This window comes from Hyla sarda, chromosome 5 (genome assembly GCF_029499605.1).
Source record: "Hyla sarda isolate aHylSar1 chromosome 5, aHylSar1.hap1, whole genome shotgun sequence".
Classification (NCBI taxonomy): domain Eukaryota; kingdom Metazoa; phylum Chordata; class Amphibia; order Anura; family Hylidae; genus Hyla; species Hyla sarda.
Genome location: NC_079193.1, coordinates 280,774,747 through 280,798,492, shown reverse-complemented (window position 1 = coordinate 280,798,492; position 23,746 = coordinate 280,774,747). Strand labels below are relative to the sequence as shown.

The following is a 23,746-nucleotide window of genomic DNA, read 5'->3' as shown; positions in this document are numbered from 1 at the left end:
AACAAGGATTTAAAAGAACACCTCCTCTTCCACACCCCAGTGCTTTCCAAGTTACTACTAGGAGGTGAGCTACAACAAACCAAACACCAATATTAAAGGGTTGGACTTACGGTGATGCCTTCATGAACGATTAGTGGCATTAACGGTAGGAAATAATTCCTTTTCTCCACAAAAAAGCCATACCAGATAAGAAGCTTTGGGGAGGGACCACGGCTGAAGGACCCAAAGGAATAGTCCCTGTTGGCCAGCATGTCCACTCTGTAGAGACGGATGAATGTATGAAGGCTCCATCACATGGACGCCCTGCAGCTTCATTTTAGAGATGCGTCTGCAGTCTGAGCCCATGACGAAAAGACTGCCCTTGTAGAATGTACATTTGACTGAAAGAGGACAATCTTTTCCTTCTGATCTGTATGCTTTCATGATGGCAAACTTAATCAACCTAACAACTGTGTATTTAGAGGCTTTTTTGCCTCTATTCCTACCCACATTTTGAAAAACAAGAAGATTCTGATCTGACCTCTTATCAGCAGTAGCTTCTAGGTACCTAAGAATAATTCTCCAAATGTTGAGAGTATTAAAAAAAAAAACTTTTTTTCTGATCCTTGGGGGTTCTGACAAAAAAAAAAAAAAAAAAAGGGTAAAATAGTCTCTTGACTTCTATGGAAAAAAAAAACAAGAAATTCTGGATGGTGTCTGAGAATTATCTTATCTGTAACCCTAAAAAGGCTCTTTAAAGGGTACCTCTCATCAAATAAACTTTTGATATATTTTAGATTAATGAATGTTGAATAACTTTCCAATAGCATGTTAATGAAAAATATGCTTCTTTCTATTGTATTTTTCCCGATCAGTCCTGTCAGCAAGCATTTCTGACTCATGCTGGAGTCCTAAACACTCAGAGCTGCCAGCCTGCTTTGTTCACAGCCAAACAGGCTGTGAACAAAGCAGGCTGGCAGCTCTGAGTGTTCTCCTTTGTGAACAAAGCAGACTGGCAGCTCGTAGTGTTTAGGACTCCAGCATGAGTCTGAAATGCTTGCTGCCAGGACTGGTAGGGAGACCCCTAGTGGTCATTTCTTCAAAGTGGAAAATTAAATAGAAAGAAGCATATTTTTTAATAACATGCAATTGTAAAGTTATTCTGCATACATTAATCTATAATATATCAAAAGTTTTTTTGATGAGAGGTACCCTTTAATAAAAAGGATTTCAATATCCTCTATTCTGTGGGCTGTAGTAAAAAGGCCACCTGCCATTAAAGTGTACCTGTTGCTTTAAAAAACTTTTGATATGTCTTAGAGACTAAGTGTTCAGACCCAGATCAATTGTTAGAAGGAGCAGGGAGAAAAGCATGGCTGACCAAGGCAATTCCACAGACTTACATTTAGGGATCGACCGATTATAGGTTTGGCCAATATTATCGGCCGATATTCACAATTTGGACATTATCGGTATCGGCAATTACCTTGCCGATAATGCCCCGCCCCCCGGGCCAGAGACCGCAGCCGCCGCTGCCCCATTGCCTCCCCCATCCCCGCTTTTATAATTACCTGTTCCCGGGGTCCATGCTACTTCTGACTACTGCGGCGTCCTGCGCTGTTGCTGTGCGCTGCGCAATGACGAGTGACGTCCTCAACGCGACGTCACAGTCAGTGCGCACAGTGACAGCTCAGTACGCTGCCGTAGCCAGAAGTAGCAGGGACCCCGGGTATAGGTCATTATAAAACCGGGGATGGGGGAGACAATGGGGCAGCGGCAGCGGCTTTGGTTGGACTCAGGACCAGCAGGGGGAGAGAAGCAGGCGGCAGCAGTCTCTGGCCAGAGGACAGGCAGGGGGAGAAAAGCGGGTGGCGGTGGCAGTCTCTGGCCCCGCAAAAGCCGCTGAAGTTCATTGATTTAAAGCGCCCGCTTTAAATCATTGATCTGCAGCGGCTTCTGCAGGGCTGGGAAGAAATAGCCGATAACTTGTACCGGAATATCGGTATAAGTTATCAGCTATCGGCCTCAAGGTTCATAGATTATCGGTATCAGTATGGGCCCTAAAAAATCAATATCGGTCGATCCCAACTTACATTGTAAGTGTGTCTCACTGTGCATGCTCTTCTTCCAGCTAGTTCTAGTTAATAGTCACAGTCTGAAAACTCAGACGCAGATCAATCAAAACTTTTCACATGTCTCTACAACATCTCAAAAGTTGTTTTTTTTTTAATCACAGTGCCCATTTAATTTCTGCTGCTGAAACAGGCTAAAAGGGACATATTGTTAAAGGGGTTAAAGGGATTTTTTTTTTTAATCAACTGGTGCCAGAAAGTTAAACAGATTTGTTAATTACTTCTATTAAAAAATCTTTCCCTTCCAGACCTTTTTAGCAGCTGTATGCTACAGAGGAAATTCTTTTCTTTTTGATTTTATTTTTTGTCTTGTCCACAGTGCTCTCTGCTAACAACTGTGTCTGTGTCAGGGACTGTCCAGAGCAGCATAGGTTTCCTATGGGGATTTTCTCCTGCTCTGGACAGTTCCTGATACGGGCATCAGGTGTCAGCAGAGAGCACTGTGGACAAGACAAAAATAAATTCAAAAAGAAAAGAATTTCCTCTGTAGCATACAGCTACTAAAAAGGGCTGGAAGGGAAAGATTTTTTAATAGAAGTAATTTACAAATCTGTTTCACTTTCAATATACAATTTGATATTAAGATCCATCTCAAGAAGCCAAGGAACAATTAAAGGAAAACTGTCATATGTTTTGTCCCGCACTATCCACGGGTACCTGTGGATAGTGCGGGTGACGCTGAACATTTTGAATCCTACCTTGCCCGGATCTGCTGCGCCGTTCGCCCATCATAGCTGATTTCAGTATATTCAAATTAGCTGTTAACTGGCACGGTCGGGGTTACTGCCACGGGTAACCCCGCCCGTGCCAGTTAGCAGCTAATTTGAATATACTGAAAACCAGCTATAACGGGCGAACGGCGCAGCGGATGCGGGCAAGGTAGGACTCAAAATGTTCAGCGTCTCCCGCACTATCCACAGGTACCCGTGGATAGTGCGGGACAAAACATATGACAATTTTCCTTTAAGGGTATGGAGTAGGGATCGACCGATTATCGGTATGGCCGATATTATCGGCCAAAAATCACGATTTTGGGCATTATTGGTATCGGCAATTACCTTGACGATAAGCCGATAAGGCCCCCCCGACCCGCCGCACCGCACCACACCGTGACTGCCCCCCGACCCACCGCACCGCGTCGCACCCCCCATCGTAGTGCTGGGCGGTATACCGATTTTTGCCCATACCGCTATACCGGTCGGGCCCCTCCCCCACCCTCCGAGTTAATAAAAAAAATTAAACTTACCCGTAATGGGGGTGGTCCGGGCCATCCATCCTTCCTGTAGTGTCCGGCGGCATTTCGGGTGGAGGGTGAACCGGTCCGGGCTGTCCTTCTCCGGGGGTCATCTTCTCCACTCCGGGCAGGCTCCGGCCTAGTACGCTGCATAGACGCCGCTACGCCGTGACGTCAGGTGCGTCGCTGCGCACGGGCGTCACTGCGCAGCGGCATCTATGCTGCGTTACTAGGCTGGAGCCTGCCCGGAGTGGAGAAAATGACCCCCGGAGAAGAAGGACAGCCCGGATCGGTTCACCCTCCACCCAGAATGCCGCCGGACACTACAGGAAGGAAGGATGGCCCGGACCACCCTGAAAGGTAGGGGGAGAGAAGCGGGTGGTGGCGGCGGCGGCGGCCTATGGCACCGCAAAAGCCACTGCAGTGCATTGATTTAAAGTGCCCGCTTTAAATCAATGATCTGCAGCGGTGTCGCGGGGGGATAAATAGCCGATAACTTATACCGGAATATCGGTATAAGTTATGGGCTATCGGCCCTAACCTCCACCGATTATCGGTATCGGCCCTAAAAAAACGATATCGGTCAATCCCTAGTATGGAGAAACATTAAGACCTCAGACTTAAATGGGCATGCTCATTAAAACTAATTTTTGCAATTGCACTCCTTATGGTAAATAAAAAATATTTCTAATATTCTTTGCTTAAAAAAATTGAAGTTTTCTATGTTTTCTTTGTGCTTAAAAAAGCCCAAGAGCACATTTCCCTCCATCTCATACACAGACTTTGGACCGAAGCCCAAACACAGGAAGTGCAGCCTGGAGTGCTGAGGGGGGGGGGTGTCTAACCAACAGAATATGGCAGTTAAGTGGGAGAGGAGCTATGATTGGATGTGGCTGGACACACCCCCCTCAGCACTCCAGACTGCACTTTCTGTTTGGACTTCGGTCCAAAGTCTGTTTATAAGATGGGGAAAATGTGCTCTTGAAGTTTTTTAAGTACAAATAAAACATAGAAAACTTCATTTTTTTTTTTTAAACAAAGTATATTAGAAATATTTTTTATTTACCAAAAGGAGTGCAATAGCCAAAATTGGTTTTAATGAGAGTTACCCTTTAAGTGGACATTAGATTGTGGCACTACCAATTAATAAACTTCCCATCTTTCCTTATGCACCACAGGCATGTGTCAGAGTTGCTTAGACCAAATTATTATATTTATATATATATATTTTTTTAGCTGGAATATACCATTCCTTATAAAGGAATCTTCTCTGTACCAGAAGGTCTTAGGCACTAACAACGGATGTGTAGTGCCAGACATCTCGAAAACACCTTTTCAAAAGGTTTATCACCAACTCTTGCAGGAGAGAATAGGCTTGTGTAAGGGGTTTAATACATCTGCAACACATAATAGCTGTAAAATTACAGATAACAGAAAAATTCCCATTAGGGAATACCATATTTCTCACCAACCTGGTCACAGAAGAGGAATGAAGAATTTGTATTTAATCGGGTTTACACAAAATCGGTTGCCTCTGCAGTAGAATCCACTGTGGATATAAATAACATGCTTGCACATGGAGGCTAACCCTTGTGCAGATTTACAAGACTGCAAACTGCAAATCCAGTGGAAAAACACAATACATTTCAAAACATGTAGAACATGACTGGCTTCACACAGGCATAATACAGCCACAAAGCCCAGCCTGACCCTGGGTCTGATGACCCAAAAAAAGCGCTGTCCGTTCAGGTCATATAAAAGGTCAGGACTTGTTGTGGTAGTAAAGATGCAAAAATGTAGCCGTATTATGCACATGTAAAGCAAAAATTGTAAACTTGCTGAAAAAGTACCATATTTTTCGCCGTATAAGACGCACTTTTTCTTCCCCAAAACTGGGGGGAAAAAGTCGGTGCGTCTTATACGGCGAATACACCCCTATCGCGGCGGTCCCTGCGGCCATCAACGGCCGGGACCCGCAGCTAATACAGGACATCACCGATTGCGGTGATGCCCTGTATTAACCCTTCAGACGCGGCGATCAAAGCTGAACGCCGCGTCTGAAGGGAAAGTGACACTAACCCGGCTGTTCAGTCGTGCTGTTCAGGACCGCCGCGATTTCACCGCGGCGGTCCCCAACAGCCCGACTGAATAGCCGGGTTAGTGCTTACAGGACACCGGGAGGGACCTTACCTGCCTCCTCGGTGTCTTCTCCATTCAGGGATCCCCTGTATGGCCGGCGCTCTCCTTCCTCGTCATCACGTCGTCGCGTACGTGCGTTGGCGTGCGTAACGACGTGATGCCGGCGACGGAGAGCAAGGATACCCGGCCGGCAGCAGAGACGTTCAGCAGCAGGCCGGCAGCAGAGCGACGGGGACACGGCGACAGCGATGGAGCGACATCCAGGGCAGCGGTGACGGGTCCGGAGCGGCGGGGACACGTGAGTACTATCTCCTATACAGTGGTCTTCAATCTGCGGACCTCCAGATGTTGCAACATCTGGAGGCCCGCAGGTTGAAAACCACTATTGGGTTCAAAATCTTTAATTTTTTAGATTTTGCACCTAAAAATAGGGTGCGTCTTATACGCCGGTGTGTCCTATAGGGCGAAAAATACGGTAGTTAAAGGTGTATTCCCTATTTTAATCTCAGCAAGTTATCCTCTATCCACAGGGGACATTTGACCTTGGTTCTACAGATCAATGGAAGTCAAGGTTGTTGGACCCCACTGATCATGGATGGGGGTTAATACTAGAGATTAGCAAAGTTACAGTGATTCGATTAGTCACGAACTTCTCGGCTCGGCAGTTGCTGACTTTATCCTGCATAAATGAGTTCAGCTTTCAGGTGCTCTGTTGGGCTGGAAATGGTGGATACAGTCCTAGGAGAGAGTCTCCAGCCCACCGGAGCACCTGAAAGCTGAACTCATTTATGCAGCCTAAAGTCAGCAAACGCCGAGCCGCGAGGTTCGTGACAAATCAAATCACTGTAACTTCGCTCATCTCTTGAGAACAAATAGGATATATAGATGGTGGGAAGGGAAAGTGAGGGTTGGTAAGGAGGAGTATTGTAATTAAGGGCTTTATAGGTATTCCTGATAAATGTGGCTTTTCACGGCTCACTTAAAACTACATATGGTAAAAAGGCTGCCCAATTCTTCAAGGTAGATTTCTGGCTTTGTACAACTTTGTAGTTAAAATGAAGAACTGATGTGTAGGGAAAACTACCTGAAAAGATGTAGGATTAAGCTGCTCTGAATATTTTCTCTTCCTAGGTGGATCTGGGAGGGCGAGATCAGGGAGGAAGATAGAAAAAATGACCAGCCAATTGGACACCATAAATTGGGCGTTAACAGAAGAAATGCAGGTATGTTCAGCAAACTTGAGGGCTTTGAGGCCAAGGAAGAATGCCGTACATTTTATTCTGCAAAAGATGGAACATTACAATAGTTAATACAGGAAAAGATGAGAGCATGGATCAATGTTTTAGTGTTTGTGATAAGATAGGGATGGGCGTGGGAGCTGTTCTGAAGGTACAAAACAGACTTAGAGAGTGACAGAATGTGCGGGATAAAAGAGGCCAGAGTTAAGAATGAAATGTCATGTGCTGATGTGTTTGTAGAGGAGTGAAAAATTAGGGAGTTAAGTTTTGGGAAGATTTAAGGTACGGGGAAGTTATAATGGAAGGACTGCTTACAGACACACATGTATGTTTATTATTAGTAAAGGAGAGATTTCATGAGAATATGTGTTTAGTTTGTCATCATCTTTTGAACAAAGTTATGGTCTTGCAAACCATTTTTAGGTTATAGGGTACCTATAAAAGGATCAATGTCTGAAGTCAGCAAAATAAGTAATCCATGGTGCTCCACCTTAAGCAGAATGTGGGTCCATACGTGTAGATATGGCTTGACAAATATCCAGAGCGGACTAAAACATTGCAACATTTACTAATATATATATGAAAGGATGTTGCAGAAATACCCTTTTTTATTGGACTGACAGTATTTTGTAAAAAGCTTTCAGGAGTCCTTCCTTTATCAAATCAGAAGCAGAAAAATGCTTTCGGCTTGATAAAGGGAGGACTCCCAAAAGCTTGTCTTAAAATTCATGATTTCATTCATCCTGGAATGCCATGGATTACTTCTTTGCTAGTTGGTCATGATCAGCATATACTGTTGGACTGGAGCTGAACTGTAAAGAGAGAACAGAAGGAGATCAAATATGTGCCTTGAGGATTCCTTTAGAGAAAAAGAGCAACAGAGGCGGAATATAGATTAGAAACACGAGAGGAATGCTGTAATAAATACGATTTCAGAAAGCAGAATTATTTGACTATATAAACAGGTAACATGTAAGTCTATTTATCCCTCCAGTGTCACGTAACTTATGTAACAAAGAAGCTTTTTAGTTCACAATGTGACATAGTTAATTGGGATCCTGTCATCACACACAAGCTGAACTGGAATGTGTAACGGAATTATTCATGTTATTGAGAGACCTTGTCTGATTTACCTCTACACAACAGTACACTGCACATATCATAACATTGTGAAAATCTCATAGAAATACTTACCTTTACTTAGGATAAGTTAGCCGTTAAAACACTGGATGCTTTCGGTACACAAAACTAGTGCTGGGCGGTATACCGGTATGAACCGGATACCGTTTTTTTTTTTCTACCACGGTATGGATTTTTGCCCATACCGCTATACCGGTTGTGCCCCTCCCCCACCCTCCGGATGAATTGTAGAGCCCAGCGCGGCGCCCTCACTTGTCCCGGTGTGCTTCTCTGGAATCGGGCCACAGAAGCTAATCCATTTACTGTGTCCCCACGCTGTGCCTGTCAGCCAGTGTCCCCACCGCTAGCGGCATCCATGTGCCCACTAGCGGTGTCTCAAGAATGCCTCCCGCGAGTGCTACCATCACCGCTAGCAGGGTCCCTGTGCCCACTAGCGGTGTCACAAGAATGCCGAGCGCAGCTCTGTTCCCTGTCAGCTCTCAGGGTACGGTAACAGATTTAAAAGCCTCGCGCGCAGCACTACGCAAATAGCGCAGGGCTAACGTAGGCAGCGCTAGGAGCCTAGCGTTAGCCCTACGCTATTTGCGTAGTACTGCGCATGCGCAGTACTACGTTAGTTGCGCACGAGGCTTTTAAATCTGTTCCCGTACCCTGACAGCTGACAGGGACGGGGAACAGAGCCGCGCTCGGCATTCTTGTGACACCGCTAGTGGGCACAGGGACCCCGCTAGCGGTGATGGTAGCGCTCGCGGGGGGCACATTTGACACCGCTAGTGGGCACAGGGACCCCGTGGGGGGGTGGGGGTGGACAGGCGGTAACACCGTGATACCGCGATAATAAAAAAAAAATACCGTGATATTAATTTTAGGCCATACCGCCCAGCACTACACTAAACACAACCACTGTATATGCATGTAGATGATACTAAAATTACATTGCATTTCACATTTTCAGGCAGTCACTAAATGCTTAGAAAAAAGAAAAAAAAAACACCTGCACCTCTAGGCTGTTAGCGATAATTTACTAAGAATCATTTCCATAGTGAAATGAGCATTCGTAGGAATGCTCGTTCCTGATAATTAGCCTGTGTAAAAGGGTTAACTGATGAATGAGCATGGGATCTTTTGTGGGGCCAATAACCTCATCATTATCAGCCACACATTACCTTGTGTAAACAATCATTTAGTTTAAGGGACTCAGACTCCCCAACCTGGAAACAGGGGTAAAAAAAACGTTAAACTGGGGGGGGATCGGAAGTTCATGGAAAAGGAGCTGCAGGGGATCAGGGTAGGTAAGAATGGATTTTTTGCTACTTTTTTTTTTTATAATACCCAGCAACATATTATTTTTTTCTTTTTTGCCAGAAAACCGCTTTTAGATGTCTAAAATAATTACATTAGAGCCTTCGGCTCTATATCCAAAAATTTCTCTCCTGTTAATTCCTCCTTTTCTGCTTTTTACCACTGATCAGTTAATAAACTGTGATCTGGACAGGTGCCCACACTTTCTATAGAGCCCAAGGCCCATGGTTTTGGATGTTGCATCTGTTCTATCATTTTCCTCTGCAGCAATATTTGCAAAACCTAGGTTAGGGTTTAATCTCTGATTCAAGGCAGAAATCCAAGGTCAAAACTCAGATTTCTGTCACCGATGTCCCCGAGGATCCACATCTGAATTAACCCCAAAGTGACTGTTGACACATCGGGACTATAAGCTATGGGTATGCCTCACAATACCGTAAAAAAAAAAAAAAAAAAAAAAAAAAAGGACATACACTGCAGCATGCCAGCAGTGTGCCCATATGGTTCAATAGACCAAATGTAATCCAGGGCTTGACAAATTTGTTAGTAATCTAAGAGCCAGCTAAAAAGTTAGGAGCCAGGATGCTGCACGTCACATATCATTCACATCTTTCCGTGTGTCACACTCATAACTATCCCTTCATCACTGTGTGCCAGTCATTACTGTCCCCTCATCACCCCCGTGTGTCACAATCATTACTGTCCCCTCATCTGTACAATGTGTTACAGTCATTACTGTCCCCTTATCTGTCCATGTACCGGTATTGCGGTAAGGGGAAAAATTTATATCGTGCAGCCCAAAAATTTCGGTATTCGGCATGAACCGGTATACCGCCCAGCCCTAGGCTGACATATTGCACATCAGAAACGGTCTATTAGATGTGCCAAACATGTGGTGTCTCTAATATTTGGCTGTTTTCTTAAAAATGACACAAGCTGAAACTGATGACATGATTGTAAATTCATGTGGTCACTTGCTAATTCTTGGGTACATTGGAGACTATTCTAGGCATTTTATACTATAAGATCTTGATGTAAAGATGGCAAACACTAACATAACTCCTTTTAGGTACACCACCCAAAGAGTAATGTACCTCTATTTAACTACACAGGGTTGTACACACCATTGTTTTTCATACCATTATTGCTTCGTGGAGATAGCCATTAGATGCTATGGTCAGTATAGTCTTATGAATACAGAACAAAAGGCACAGCAATAACTATAGATCTATAGAACAAACATTTGTTGGTAGAACATACCCACAAGTAAATGAAGGATGTCCAGCCGACAATGATGGGAATAAATTGTCACACCAAAGATCAGGCAGTCATTCACCGCCACTCATGGCCTGACTACTGATGTGTTCACATGGTCAGTTTTTTTTTAATGCATTTACTGAATATAAAGCCAGGAACAGATGAAAACTGATGGACACCAACAGAGGAAAGACAGAGACTTCTCATTTGAAATCCATCCTTTGTATACAAAAATTCCACTTGCTCATTTTAACAAGCACCAAACAACCTGCACATAGTCGATTGGCGCTCATATTGGGCAGCTATCGTCCTGTGTAAACAGACCCTAATAAAATGAGCAGCTGAATGATACATTTTGTGCAGGTAAACATTTTCAGAAATTTTACTCTTCTTGTACACCAAAAAGCTAAGCCAAGTCTGGGCTGGTGTAGTTTAAGAGACTTTTCAGTGGCTTTACGCCTTTTTTGCGCCTTTTCACAAAAGGGCGCAGTTCATAAAACCCATTCATATCATGTGTGTTGCCAAAATCTGTAGATTGCAAGTGAAAATCAGCAAAAATGTGTAAACCAAAAGGCACAAGTAAACCCTGCTTGCACCTTTTCTAGACACAAAAAACTGTCTAAAGACAATGATAAATGTCGGCCCATGACCTTAGTGTTCCTACATTAGGCTGGGTTCACACCACGTTTTTGCCATACTGTTTTCAATCAGTTTTTCTAAAGAAAACCGTATGGCAAAAAAAACAAAAAAACACTGATGGAACAGTATAGAAAAAAGTAAACAGTATTTTAAACCATATACTGTTTTCAAACGTGCATACGGTTCCATCAGTTTTTATAAAAAGAAAAAAAACTTACGTTTTTGAAAATTTTGTCCATTTTTAATGGGAGGGGTGTTGGGTGGGGACTTTAAGATGCAAATGCGCATGTGCAAAGTAAAAGCCGTGTACGGTTTCCCGCATGGAACCGTATACAGGTGCGTTTCCCATTGACGTCCATGTTAAATAAAAACTTATGCGGTTGCAGTACGGTTTTTAAACCGTGAGTTATTCACCACCACAGCATAGGCTTCAGTCGATACAAACTGGTGCAGGCCACTCATTTGTAGCACAATAATTCTCATTGTTCTGGCAGTCTTGTTTAAAAGAAGTCATCTACTTACAAACAGAAGCAAAGGTTTCTTGAAATATTGTTACAATTCTTCCACTCTGCAAACAAGTATATCACTCCATAGGTCCCTACTGAGAAGTTAAAATGAATGTGCCCAAAATAACTAGAAAGCTGGAATAATGCAGAATTCAAAAAGGGTTTCTATGATAAGAACAATATTCCTTGAGCATTAAAGCAGCTGTAATATGTTCACGATAATCTGCCCTATAGCATTGAGGTCAGTGATTGGTTGCAGTGGTGATGTGGGTATATGGGCATGTCATCAATGCAGCCATGTACCGTATATACTCGAGTATAAGCCGAGTTTTTCAGCATTTTTCGTGCTGAAATCCCCCCCCTCGGCTTATACTCGAGTGAACTCCCCACCCGCAGTGGTCTTCAACCTGCGGACCTCCAGAGGTTTTAGAACTACAACTCCCAGCAAGCCCGGTCAGCCATCCGCTGTCCGGGCTTGCTGGGAGTTGTAGTTTTGAAACCTCTGGAGGTCCGCAGGTTGAAGACCACTGCGGCCTTCGACATCATCCAGCCCCCTCTCACCCCCTCTAGTTCTGTACAGTACTCGCCTCCGCTCGGCGCTGGTCCGGTGCTGCAGGACTGTCCGGTGGGGAGGTCGTCCAGTGGGATAGTGGTTCCGGGCTGCTATCTTCACCGGGGAGGCCTCTTCTAAGCGCTTCAGGCCCGGCCCCAGAATAGTCACGTTGCCTTGACGACGACGCAGAGGTACGTTCATTACCAACGTACTTCTGCGTCAACGTCAAGGCAACGCCTCTATTCTGGGCTCGAAGTGCGGAGAAGAGGCGCCCCCGGTGAAGATAGCAGCCCGGAACCACTATCCCACCGGACAGTCCAGCAGCACCGGACCAGCGCCGAGCGGAGGCGAGTACTGTACAGAACTAAAGGGGGTGAGAGGGGGCTGGATGATGTCGAAGGCCGCAGTGGTCTTCAACCTGCGGACCTCCAGAGGTTTCAAAACTACAACTCCCAGCAAGCCCGGACAGCCGATGGCTGCCCGGGCTTGCTGGGAGTTGTAGTTTTGAAACCTCTGGAGGTCCGCAGGTTGAAGACCACTGAGGGCGGATGATGACAAGAGGATGATGAAGGGGGGTGGGGATGATGATGATGAAGGGGGGGTGTGGGATCATGACAAGGGGATGATCAAGGGGGGTGGGGATGATGACAAGGGGATGATGAAGGGGGGTGGGGATGATGACAAGGGGATGATGAAGGGGGGTGGGGATGATGACAAGGGGATGATGACAGGTGATGATGATGAGGGTCTGGATGATGACAGGGTGATGATGATGAGGATGTTAATGACGGGGGTCTGGATGATGACAGGGGGGGATGATGTATTTCCCACCCTAGGCTTATACTCGAGTCAATAACTTTTCCTGGGATTTTGGGTTGAAATTAGGGGCCTCGGCTTATACTCGGGTCGGCTTATACTCGAGTATATACGGTAAGCCAGCAAGGAAGAATGGAGTGGTGGTGCCTGAAGTGGCAAAGATTAAAAGGAGTATAGGGTTTTTATTCTTCGTCTCTTTATCTCAACCTTAAAGGGGTACTCCGGTGGAATAACATTTTTTTTAAATCAACTGGTGCCAGAAAGTTAAACAGATTTGTAAATTACTTCTATTTAAAAATTGTAATCCTCCCAATACTTATCAGCTGCTGCATGCTCCACAGGAAGTTATTTTCTGTCTGACCACAGTGCTCTCTGCTGACACCTCTGTCCGTGTCAGGAACTGTCCAGAGCAGGAGATTTTTGCTATGGGGATTTGTTTCTGCTGTGGAGAGTTCCTGACATGGACAGAGGTGTCAGCAAAGAGCACTGAGGTCAGACAGAAAGGAAATTCAAAAAGAAAAGAACTTCCTGTGGTGCATGCTGCTTCTGATGTGTACTGGAAGGATTAAGATTTTTTTAAATAGAAGTAATTTACAAATCTGTTTAACTTTCTGGCACCAGTTAAGAAAACGTATCCCCTATCCTTAGGATAGGGGATGTTTTCTTATCCTGGAAAATTCCACTGGAGTACCCCCTTTAAAAAGGACCTGTAGTCAAACTAAAATTAGCATTTTTTCATATATGTTGATCACCCTGCCCCCTTCCTGTTCCAAAGATATGGGATATTGGCGCTAATGACGCTTGGACATGCGCCGTCTCAATAGATGCCATTGCATGTCCAAGCAGATTCCACTGAAAGAATGAACATGTTCATTCTTTCAGCACAGTCCGGCATTAGAATTTGCTGTGTGCACAGTGCAGGAGAATCCCATTGAAAACAATGGGAGGCTGCTGCACAAGCACTTTTTTTCCACTAGAATCCGCTGGGAAATTGCTCTGTGTGAATACGTGTACACACATATAAGCCACTGTGGTGACACCCTCCCTCATTAACCCCTACTGGCTGCTATCTATATCTGTATTGTCCTCTGTGCAACCCCCAAAGCTTCAGCTCTTGCCCCTCCTCCGCTGGCACAGACAAAGGGGGCCCCCACACACAAAGCGGAAGCAGAAGAGGAGAGAGCGCCGCACAAGATAGCATATGGTATGGATAGTAGCCAGAAGGGGGGAATGGCTAGGGTTGTCACGGCAGTCACGGATTCGTAGACAGATTAAACATAAAGCCCCATATCTTGTCTCAGGAAACGCCCAGTTTAGAAGAGGTTTGCTATGGGGATTTGCTTCTAAACTGGGCGTTTCCCTAGACAGGTGTCATCAGAGAGGATTTAGACAGAAAAGAAAGACCTTAACTTCAGAAGCTCATAAGTACTGAAAGGATTAAGATTTTTTTTATAGAAGTAATTTACAAATCTGTTTAACTTTCTGGAGCCAGTTCATTTATTTATATATATATATATATATATATATATATATATATATATATATATATAAAGTTTTTTCCTGGAATACCCCTTTAAAATTCTTGAATACCCCTTTAAGTTCCCCCCCACATCAATACTTCCATGGTCTACAGGAGCTCTTTGCTTATGGTCAGCTTGAGGCTAGGTTTCAACTTGTTTTTTTTTCTGGCAGTTTTTGGAATACTGCCACTGCAGTTTTTGAGGCAAAGTCAGAAGTGGATCCATAAGGGAGAAGACGTTCTTCCTTTATATGTCCAATTCCTTTTGAATACACTTCTGGCTTTGGCTCAAAAACTGCAGTGGCAGATATCCAAAAACTGCCAGAAAAAAAACAAGTGGAAACCTAGTCTAAGTGAAGCATAACAGGGATGCATTTCTGCATCTGAATAAAGGCCACAAGTCCTGGCATGACCGTGATTCTAAGGACCTGAACTAATGTACAGAGAGTACGGTCGGAACGTCCGCAACGGGCCTTGCAAGTGGTAATGAAGTTTCACCAAGATAAGAAGACGACCTCCACAATTGCTGTTAGATTACGCACAACGTTTTATTCACCCATGAATTACAGAGAGTGTTCAGCTACTGTGAAATGGAAGGGGATATCCTCTCAACATGTGGCAATAGCTGCACATCATTGCCTGTGCTGGCGAAATCAGCGTTATTCAAGACATACAGGGGTAATAGAAATATTTCAGGAAGCCTGAAAAACCTCTTTAATGGATTTATCAAGGATTTATTTCAGGAAAACACTGTGATATACGTGTCAAAGTCTAATATGATGCCTATTCAGGTGAATGGGTTTGAACAACAGTTTTTATTTATTATTATTATTGTTATTTTTTTTCTAGTTCAGACAATCCCTCTGATAACTATTAGGATGGGAGGATGGGACTAGCTCTCGCAGAATTGAACTGTATCAATAAATTATCAATTTGATAATTTACTGTATGTGTAAAATAGACTTCAGTCAGGTTACGCCTGGATGCAGACGGTATATGTCAGCTATTATGTCAGCGATTGATAAATCCCAGGTGGCAGGTCACACTGGACACTAAGAATTTCGGGGTGGTGCCCAGGTTTTTGTGAGCCATTTACGAAGTGTCCATCTTTAAAAACAGTTTTACTTACCTCTGCCTCCATTTCTGCGCACTCAGGTGTGCGACCTCAGCACTGACCCAAGTCAAACCCTAAGGCTACTGATTGGCTGTGGAAGTCATGTGACATGACATTGCTGCACACCAGTGGACCAGTGGCGTGGAACTGGGGATCAACGTGAAGACAGAGGCGGAGTTAAATAGAACAGTTTTATTTATTTGTTTGTTTTTAAAGATGAGGGAACACTGACATGGGGGGAGGGAGATGAGGGGACCCTAATGACTGTGACACAGGTGGAGATGAGGGGACCCTAATGACTGTGACACAGGTGGAGATGAGGGGACCCTAATGACTGTGACACAGGTGGAGATGAGGGGACCCCAATGACTGTGACACAGGTGGAGATGAGGGGACACTAATGACTGTGACACAGGTGGAGATGAGGGGACCCTAATGGCTGTGACACAGGTGGAGATGAGGGGACCCTAATGACTGTGACACAGGTGGAGATGAGGGGACCCTAATGGCTGTGACACAGGTGGAGATGAGGGGACCCTAATGACTGTGACGCAGGTGGAGATGAGGAGACCCTAATGACTGACACTGGTGGAGATGAGGGGACCCTAATGACTGTGACACAGGTGGAGATGAGGGGACCCTAATGACTGTGACGCGGGTGGAGATGAGGGGACCCTAATGACTGACACTGGTGGAGATGAGGGGACCCTAATGACTGACACAGGTGGAGATGAGGGGACCCTAATGACTGACACAGGTGGAGATGAGGGGACCCTAATGACTGACACAGGTGGAGATGAGGGGACCCTAATGACTGTGACACAGGTGGAGATGAGGGGACCCTAATGACTGACACTGGTGGAGATGAGGGGACCCTAATGACTGTGACACAGGTGGAGATGAGGGGACCCTAATGACTGTGACGCGGGTGGAGATGAGGGGACCCTAATGACTGACACTGGTGGAGATGAGGGGACCCTAATGACTGACACAGGTGGAGATGAGGGGACCCTAATGACTGACACAGGTGGAGATGAGGGGACCCTAATGACTGACACAGGTGGAGATGAGGGGACCCTAATGACTGTGACACAGGTGGAGATAATGACTAATCACTGATGTCACAATACATTGCGTAGTGACATCACGTGACATGCAGAATCCTGGCTCCTGCATTCTTAACAAATTTGTCAAGCTCTGTATTATGAGATGACAAGTTACATCACGTGCTACATTATTTATAGACATCAGGATATATAAAAACTAAACAAATGACAGGATTCTAACATTTACATAAGTGCAGGTAACATGACAATCCTCTATGCACGGCCACCTCTAGTGCTGCAGGTCTCCGATATCACAGGTGACACCCCCCTCTCCCACCAAAACACAGGGATCAGGATTTCACTGCAGGATCTGCACCCACTGTATACAGCCAGGGATAATAAGCAGAATGAGGACAGGATGGGGATTTCTTGTTATACATCAATGATCCCATCAAATGTTTGTATACTGCTGCACAGAATCCATCATGGACAGAAGCTGCCGCTGATGTAATACAAGCCCCATCCTCATTCTTACACTGACGTCACCTGTATTCGCCTGCTGTGATGCTAGTAGGATGTGCTTACACCTCCGTATACTGTACAGTGATTATACACACACAGCTTTCCTACATGAATTACACATATGTATATATAACAACTACACAAATGTATGGACACTCGTATACACATAGTAAGTGGAGACATCTAGCCGCACAGCAGCTGATACAAATTCATAATCATCACACAGTATAGTGCAGTATAATGATACTATATACCGTATGTCCCTACACATCCAGTATAATGATGCTATATACTGTATGCCCCTACACATCCAAAATGACTACCTACAGTGTCCAGATTACACATATGTACCTATACATTATACTGACTATATACTCATCATGTATCTGCATAGATATAATGGGATTACCTATAGTGTCCAGATTACACATATGTACCTATACATTATACTGACTATATACTCATCATGTACCTGCTATATAGAAGTTACACATATATATCTGCACAGATATAATGGGATTACCTATAGTGTAAACAGAGATCAAACATATACGTACCTATACAAATATACACTGTTGTATACAGCATATATCTACACGTACATGGGGAATTACCTCCTAGTGACTGCACATGTATACCAACACATCCATAATACATTAGATGGCTCATATATACAGCAAGCATACCTACACATACACAGAGCATAGCCTCATAGTGGCAGCACATATATATCTACATGTCTAGAATACACTATAATGATGCCATACTCAGCATGCACAGCCAACCGCTGTCCGGGCAAGCTGGGAGATGTAGTTTTGCAACAGCTGGAGGCACCCTGGTCAGGAAACACTGCTATTTACTGTATGCACCTACACAGCCTCCCAATGACTGCATAGATGTCCCTACACATCCAGTATAATGATGCTATATACTGTATGCACCTACACATGACATATAATTATGCTATATACAGTATGCACCTACACATGCAGTATAATGATGCTATATACCGTATGCATCTACATATGTCCCTACACATCCAGTATAATGATGCTATATACTGTATGTCCCTACATATGCAGTACAATGATGCTATATACTGTATGCACCTACATATCCAGTATAATGATGCTATATACTGTATGCACCTACATATCCAGTATAATGATGCTATATACTGTATGCACCTACATATCCAGTATAATGATGCTATATACAGTATGTCCCTACACATCCAGTATAATGATGCTATATACTGTAGGTCCCTACACATCCAGTATAATGATGCTATATACTGTATGTCCCTACACATCCAGTATAATGATGCTATATACTGTATGCACCTACATATGTCCCTACACATCCAGTATAATGATGCTATATACTGTATGCACCTACATATGTTGCTACACATCCAGTATAATGATGCTAAATACTGTATGCACCTACATATGTTGCTACACATCCAGTATAATGATGCTATATACTGTATGCACCTACATATGTTGCTACACATCCAGTATAATGATGCTATATACTGTATGCACCTACATATGCAGTATAATTATACTATATACAGTATGTCCCTACACATGCATTATAATGATGCTATATACTGTATGCACCTAACTATGCAATATAATGATGCTATATCCCGTATGTCCCTACACATGCAGTATAGTGATGCTATATACCGTATGTCCCTACACATGCAGTATAATGATGCTATATACTGTATGTCCCTACACATGCAGTATAGTGATGCTATATACTGTATGCACCTACACCTCCAGTATAGTGATGCTATATACTGTATGCACCTACACATCCAGTATAATGATGCTATATACTGTATGCACCTACACATGTAGTATAATGATGCTATATACTGTATGTCCCTACGCATCCAGTATAGTGATGCTATATACCGTATGTCCCTACACATACTGTATATAGCATCACTATACTGCATGTTCCTACACATCCAGTATAGTGATGCTATATACCGTATGTCCCTACACATGCAGTATAGTGATGCTATATACAGTATGTCCCTACATATCCAGTATAGTGATGATATATACTGTATGTCCCTACACATGCAGTATAATGATGCTATATACAGTATGTCCCTACATATCCAGTATAGTAATGTTATATACCATATGCCCCTACACATCCAGTATAGTGATGCTATATACCGTATGTCCCTACACATGCAGTATAGTGATGCTACATACAGTATGTCCCTACACATCCAGTATAATGATGCTATATACCGTATGTCCCTACACATCCAGTATAGTAATGCTATATACCATATGCCCCTACACATGCAGTATAATGATGCTATATACCGTATGTCCCTACACATGCAGTATAGTGATGCTATATACTGTATGCCCCTACACATGCAGTATAGTAATGCTATATACCGAATGTCCCTACACATGCAGTATAATGATGCTATATACTGTAGCACACCACAGAGGGTCCAGTGTGACACATATAGAGCAGCAGTGAGGCACAGGGGATAGGCTGGGCTGTGGAGTAATGTCTATATACTGTATGTCCTTACACATGCAGTATAATGATGCTATATACTGTATGCACCTACACATCCAGTATAGTGGTGCTATATACCGTATGTCCCTACACATGCAGTATAGTGATGCTATATACTGTATGTCCCTACACATGCAGTATAGTGATGCTATATACCGTATGTCCCTACACATGCAGTATAATGATGCTATATACCATATGCCCCTACACATGCAGTATAGTAATGCTATATACTGTAGCACACCACAGAGGGTCCAGTGTGACACATATAGAGCAGCAGTGAGGCACAGGGGATAGGCTGGGCTGTGGAGTAATGTCTATATACTGTATGCACCTACACATCCAGTATAGTGATGTATATACAGTATGCCCCTACACATCCAGTATAGTAATGCTATATACCATATGCCCCTACACATGCAGTATAGTAATGCTATATACCATATGCCCCTACACATGCAGTATAGTAATGCTATATACCATATGCCCCTACACATGCAGTATAGTGATGCTATATACCATATGTCCCTACACATGCAGTATAGTAATGCTATATACCATATGCCCCTACACATGCAGTATAGTAATGCTATATACCATATGTCCCTACACATGCAGTATAGTAATGCTATATACCATATGCCCCTACACATGCAGTATAGTAATGCTATATACCATATGCCCCTACACATGCAGTATAGTGATGCTATATACCATATGCCCCTACACATGCAGTATAGTAATGCTATATAATGTATGTCCCTACACATGCAGTATAGTAATGCTATATACCATATGCCCCTACACATGCAGTATAGTGATGCTATATAATGTATGTCCCTACACATGCAGTATAGTGATGCTATATACCATATGCCCCTACACATGCAGTATAATGATGCTATATACTGTATGTCCCTACACATGCAGTATAGTGATGCTATATACCGTATGTCCCTACACATGCAGTATAATGATGCTATATACCATATGCCCCTACAAATGCAGTATAGTAATGCTATATACTGTAGCACACCACAGAGGGTCCAGTGTGACACATATAGAGCAGCAGTGAGGCACATAGGATAGGCTGGGCTGTGGAGTAATGTCTATATACCATATGCCCCTACACATGCAGTATAGTAATGCTATATACCATATGCCCCTACACATGCAGTATAGTAATGCTATATACCATATGCCCCTACACATGCAGTATAGTAATGCTATATACTGTAGCACACCACAGAGGGTCCAGTGTGACACATATAGAGCAGCAGTGAGGCACAGGGGATAGGCTGGGCTGTGGAGTAATGCTATATACCATATGCCCCTACACATGCAGTATAGTAATGCTATATACCATATGCCCCTACACATGCAGTATAATGATGCTATATACTGTAGCACACCACAGAGGGTCCAGTGTGACACATATAGAGCAGCAGTGAGGCACATAGGATAGGCTGGGCTGTGGAGTAATGTCTATATACCATATGCCCCTACACATGCAGTATAGTAATGCTATATAATGTATGTCCCTACACATGCAGTATAGTGATGCTATATAATGTATGCCCCTACACATGCAGTATAGTGATGCTATATACCATATGCCCCTACACATGCAGTATAGTAATGCTATATACCATATGCCCCTACACATGCAGTATAGTAATGCTATATACCATATGCCCCTACACATGCAGTATAGTAATGCTATATACCATATGCCCCTACACATGCAGTATAGTAATGCTATATACCATATGCCCCTACACATGCAGTATAATGATGCTATATACCATATGCCCCTACACATGCAGTATAATGATGCTATATACTGTAGCACACCACAGAGGGTCCAGTGTGACACATATAGAGCAGCAGTGAGGCACAGGGGATAGGCTGGGCTGTGGAGTAATGTCTATATACGGTCTGATAATAAAGGATGTCATGCTGGAGAGGTAACACTAGGCTTGCAGGGCACTAGCGGTCCCGGGGGGGTGTTACACCTCCAGAGCCCTGTCCTCACATACCCCCCCAGTGTAGTACTGACCCCTGCACTCACCATGGCTGCATTATCTACCCCAAGAGCGGCATGCCGTGCCCCCAGTGTCGGTACCCCACACCACCATCAGAGGCAATGTATGAGCGGCCATTCCCACACACAGGCTGCCTCCCAGCCCCCGCCGGCTCCGTGCACCTGTGAGATAACGCACAGGAAGGTCACCGTGTAAGAAAACGCGTCCTTACCGCTCAGGGGACGCCGCAGACACCGCTCCCGGAGCATGCTGTGCACGTCTGGAGAGGACACTCAGGCTTCCCGGCTCCTAATCCACCGGTCCGGGCTCGGAGGCTGACAGCGCCGCCAATGCTGCTGCTCTCCTCTGTTTACTTTGCCTATTGCATCGCCCTCCCCGCTGCGGTCTCTGCGTCTCCCAGCCCGGCTGCTAGAGTACGTCATGCTATGTGTAGCCTCACCTTGCTATTCACCAACGCGTCTTACGCACAGTGCGCTGCCGTCTGCCCTCAGCTCTGCCTTCTCCCGGCCGCCCTAGGTAGAGTAGTGCTGCTCCTCGGGATCCTCCAGCATCTTGCCTGAGAGATTCCCGGCATCACAAGCACTGTACACTGCACTGCCATCAGGTGACGTCATGTGCCTCCATATACATCACTGTGATGGTGCTGGGTACACACTGCACTGCCATCAGGTGACGTCATGTGCCTCCATATACATCACTGTGATGGTGCTGGGTACACACTGCACTGCCACCAGGTGACGTCATGTGCCTCCATATACATCACTGTGATGGTGCTGGGTACACACTGCACTGCCACCAGGTGACGTCATGTGCCTCCATATACATCACTGTGATGATGCTGGGTACACACTGCACTGCCACCAGGTGACGTCATGTGCCTCCATATACATCACTGTGATGATGCTGGGTACACACTGCACTGCCATCAGGTGACGTCATGTGCCTCCATATACATCACTGTGATGATGCTGGGTACACACTGCACTGCCATCAGGTGACGTCATGTGCCTCCATATACATCACTGTGATGATGCTGGGTACACACTGCACTGCCATCAGGTGACGTCATGTGCCTCCATATACATCACTGTGATGGTGCTGGGTACACACTGCACTGCCATCAGGTGACGTCATGTGCCTCCATATACATCACTGTGATGATGCTGGGTACACACTGCACTGCCATCAGGTGACGTCATGTGCCTCCATATACATCACTGTGATGGTGCTGGGTACACACTGCACTGCCATCAGGGACGTCATGTGCCTCCATATACATCACTGTGATGGTGCTGGGTACACACTGCACTGCCATCAGAGGACGTCATGTGCCTCCATATACATCACTGTGATGGTGCTGGTTACACACTGCACTGCCATCAGGGGACGTCATGTGCCTCCATATACATCACTGTGATGGTGCTGGGTACACACTGCACTGCCATCAGGGACGTCATGTGCCTCCATATACATCACTGTGATGGTGCTGGGTACACACTGCACTGCCATCAGAGGACGTCATGTGCCTCCATATACATCACTGTGATGGTGCTGGGTACACACTGCACTGCCATCAGGGGACGTCATGTGCCTCCATATACATCACTGTGATGGTGCTGGGTACACACTGCACTGCTATCAGGGGACGTCATGTGCCTCCATATACATCACTGTGATGGTGCTGGGTACACATTGCACTGCCATCAGGGGACGTCATGTGTCTCCATATACATCACTGTGATGGTGCTGGGTACACACTGCACTGCCATCAGGGGACGTCATGTGCCTCCATATACATCACTGTGATGGTGCTGGGTACACACTGCACTGCCATCAGGTGACGTCATGTGCCTCCATATACATCACTGTGATGGTACTGGGTACACACTGCACTGCCGTCAGGGACGTCATGTGCCTCCATATACATCACTGTGATGGTGCTGGGTACACACTGCACTGCCATCAGGGGACATCATGTACCTCCATATACATCACTGTGA

The 23,746-nt window shown here is 44.7% G+C and overlaps 1 protein-coding gene across 14 annotated transcripts in view; it reads right to left on the bottom strand.

Moving 5' to 3' along the window:
- The window catches only part of DTNA (dystrobrevin alpha), a 444,962-nt gene that overhangs the window by 266,857 nt on the left and 154,359 nt on the right, over nt 1-23,746 (bottom strand). The window contains exon 1 of one of the 14 annotated variants that reach the window (XM_056521821.1): nt 22,186-22,322. The exons of 11 other annotated variants lie outside the window; for them this stretch is intronic. The gene's annotated coding sequence lies outside the window, so the exon portion shown is untranslated. Of the gene's footprint in view, nt 1-21,772; nt 21,824-21,957; nt 22,164-22,185; nt 22,323-23,746 lie in introns of those variants that run through there. 2 more of the 14 variants (XM_056521820.1, XM_056521826.1) reach the window with 2 other exon arrangements.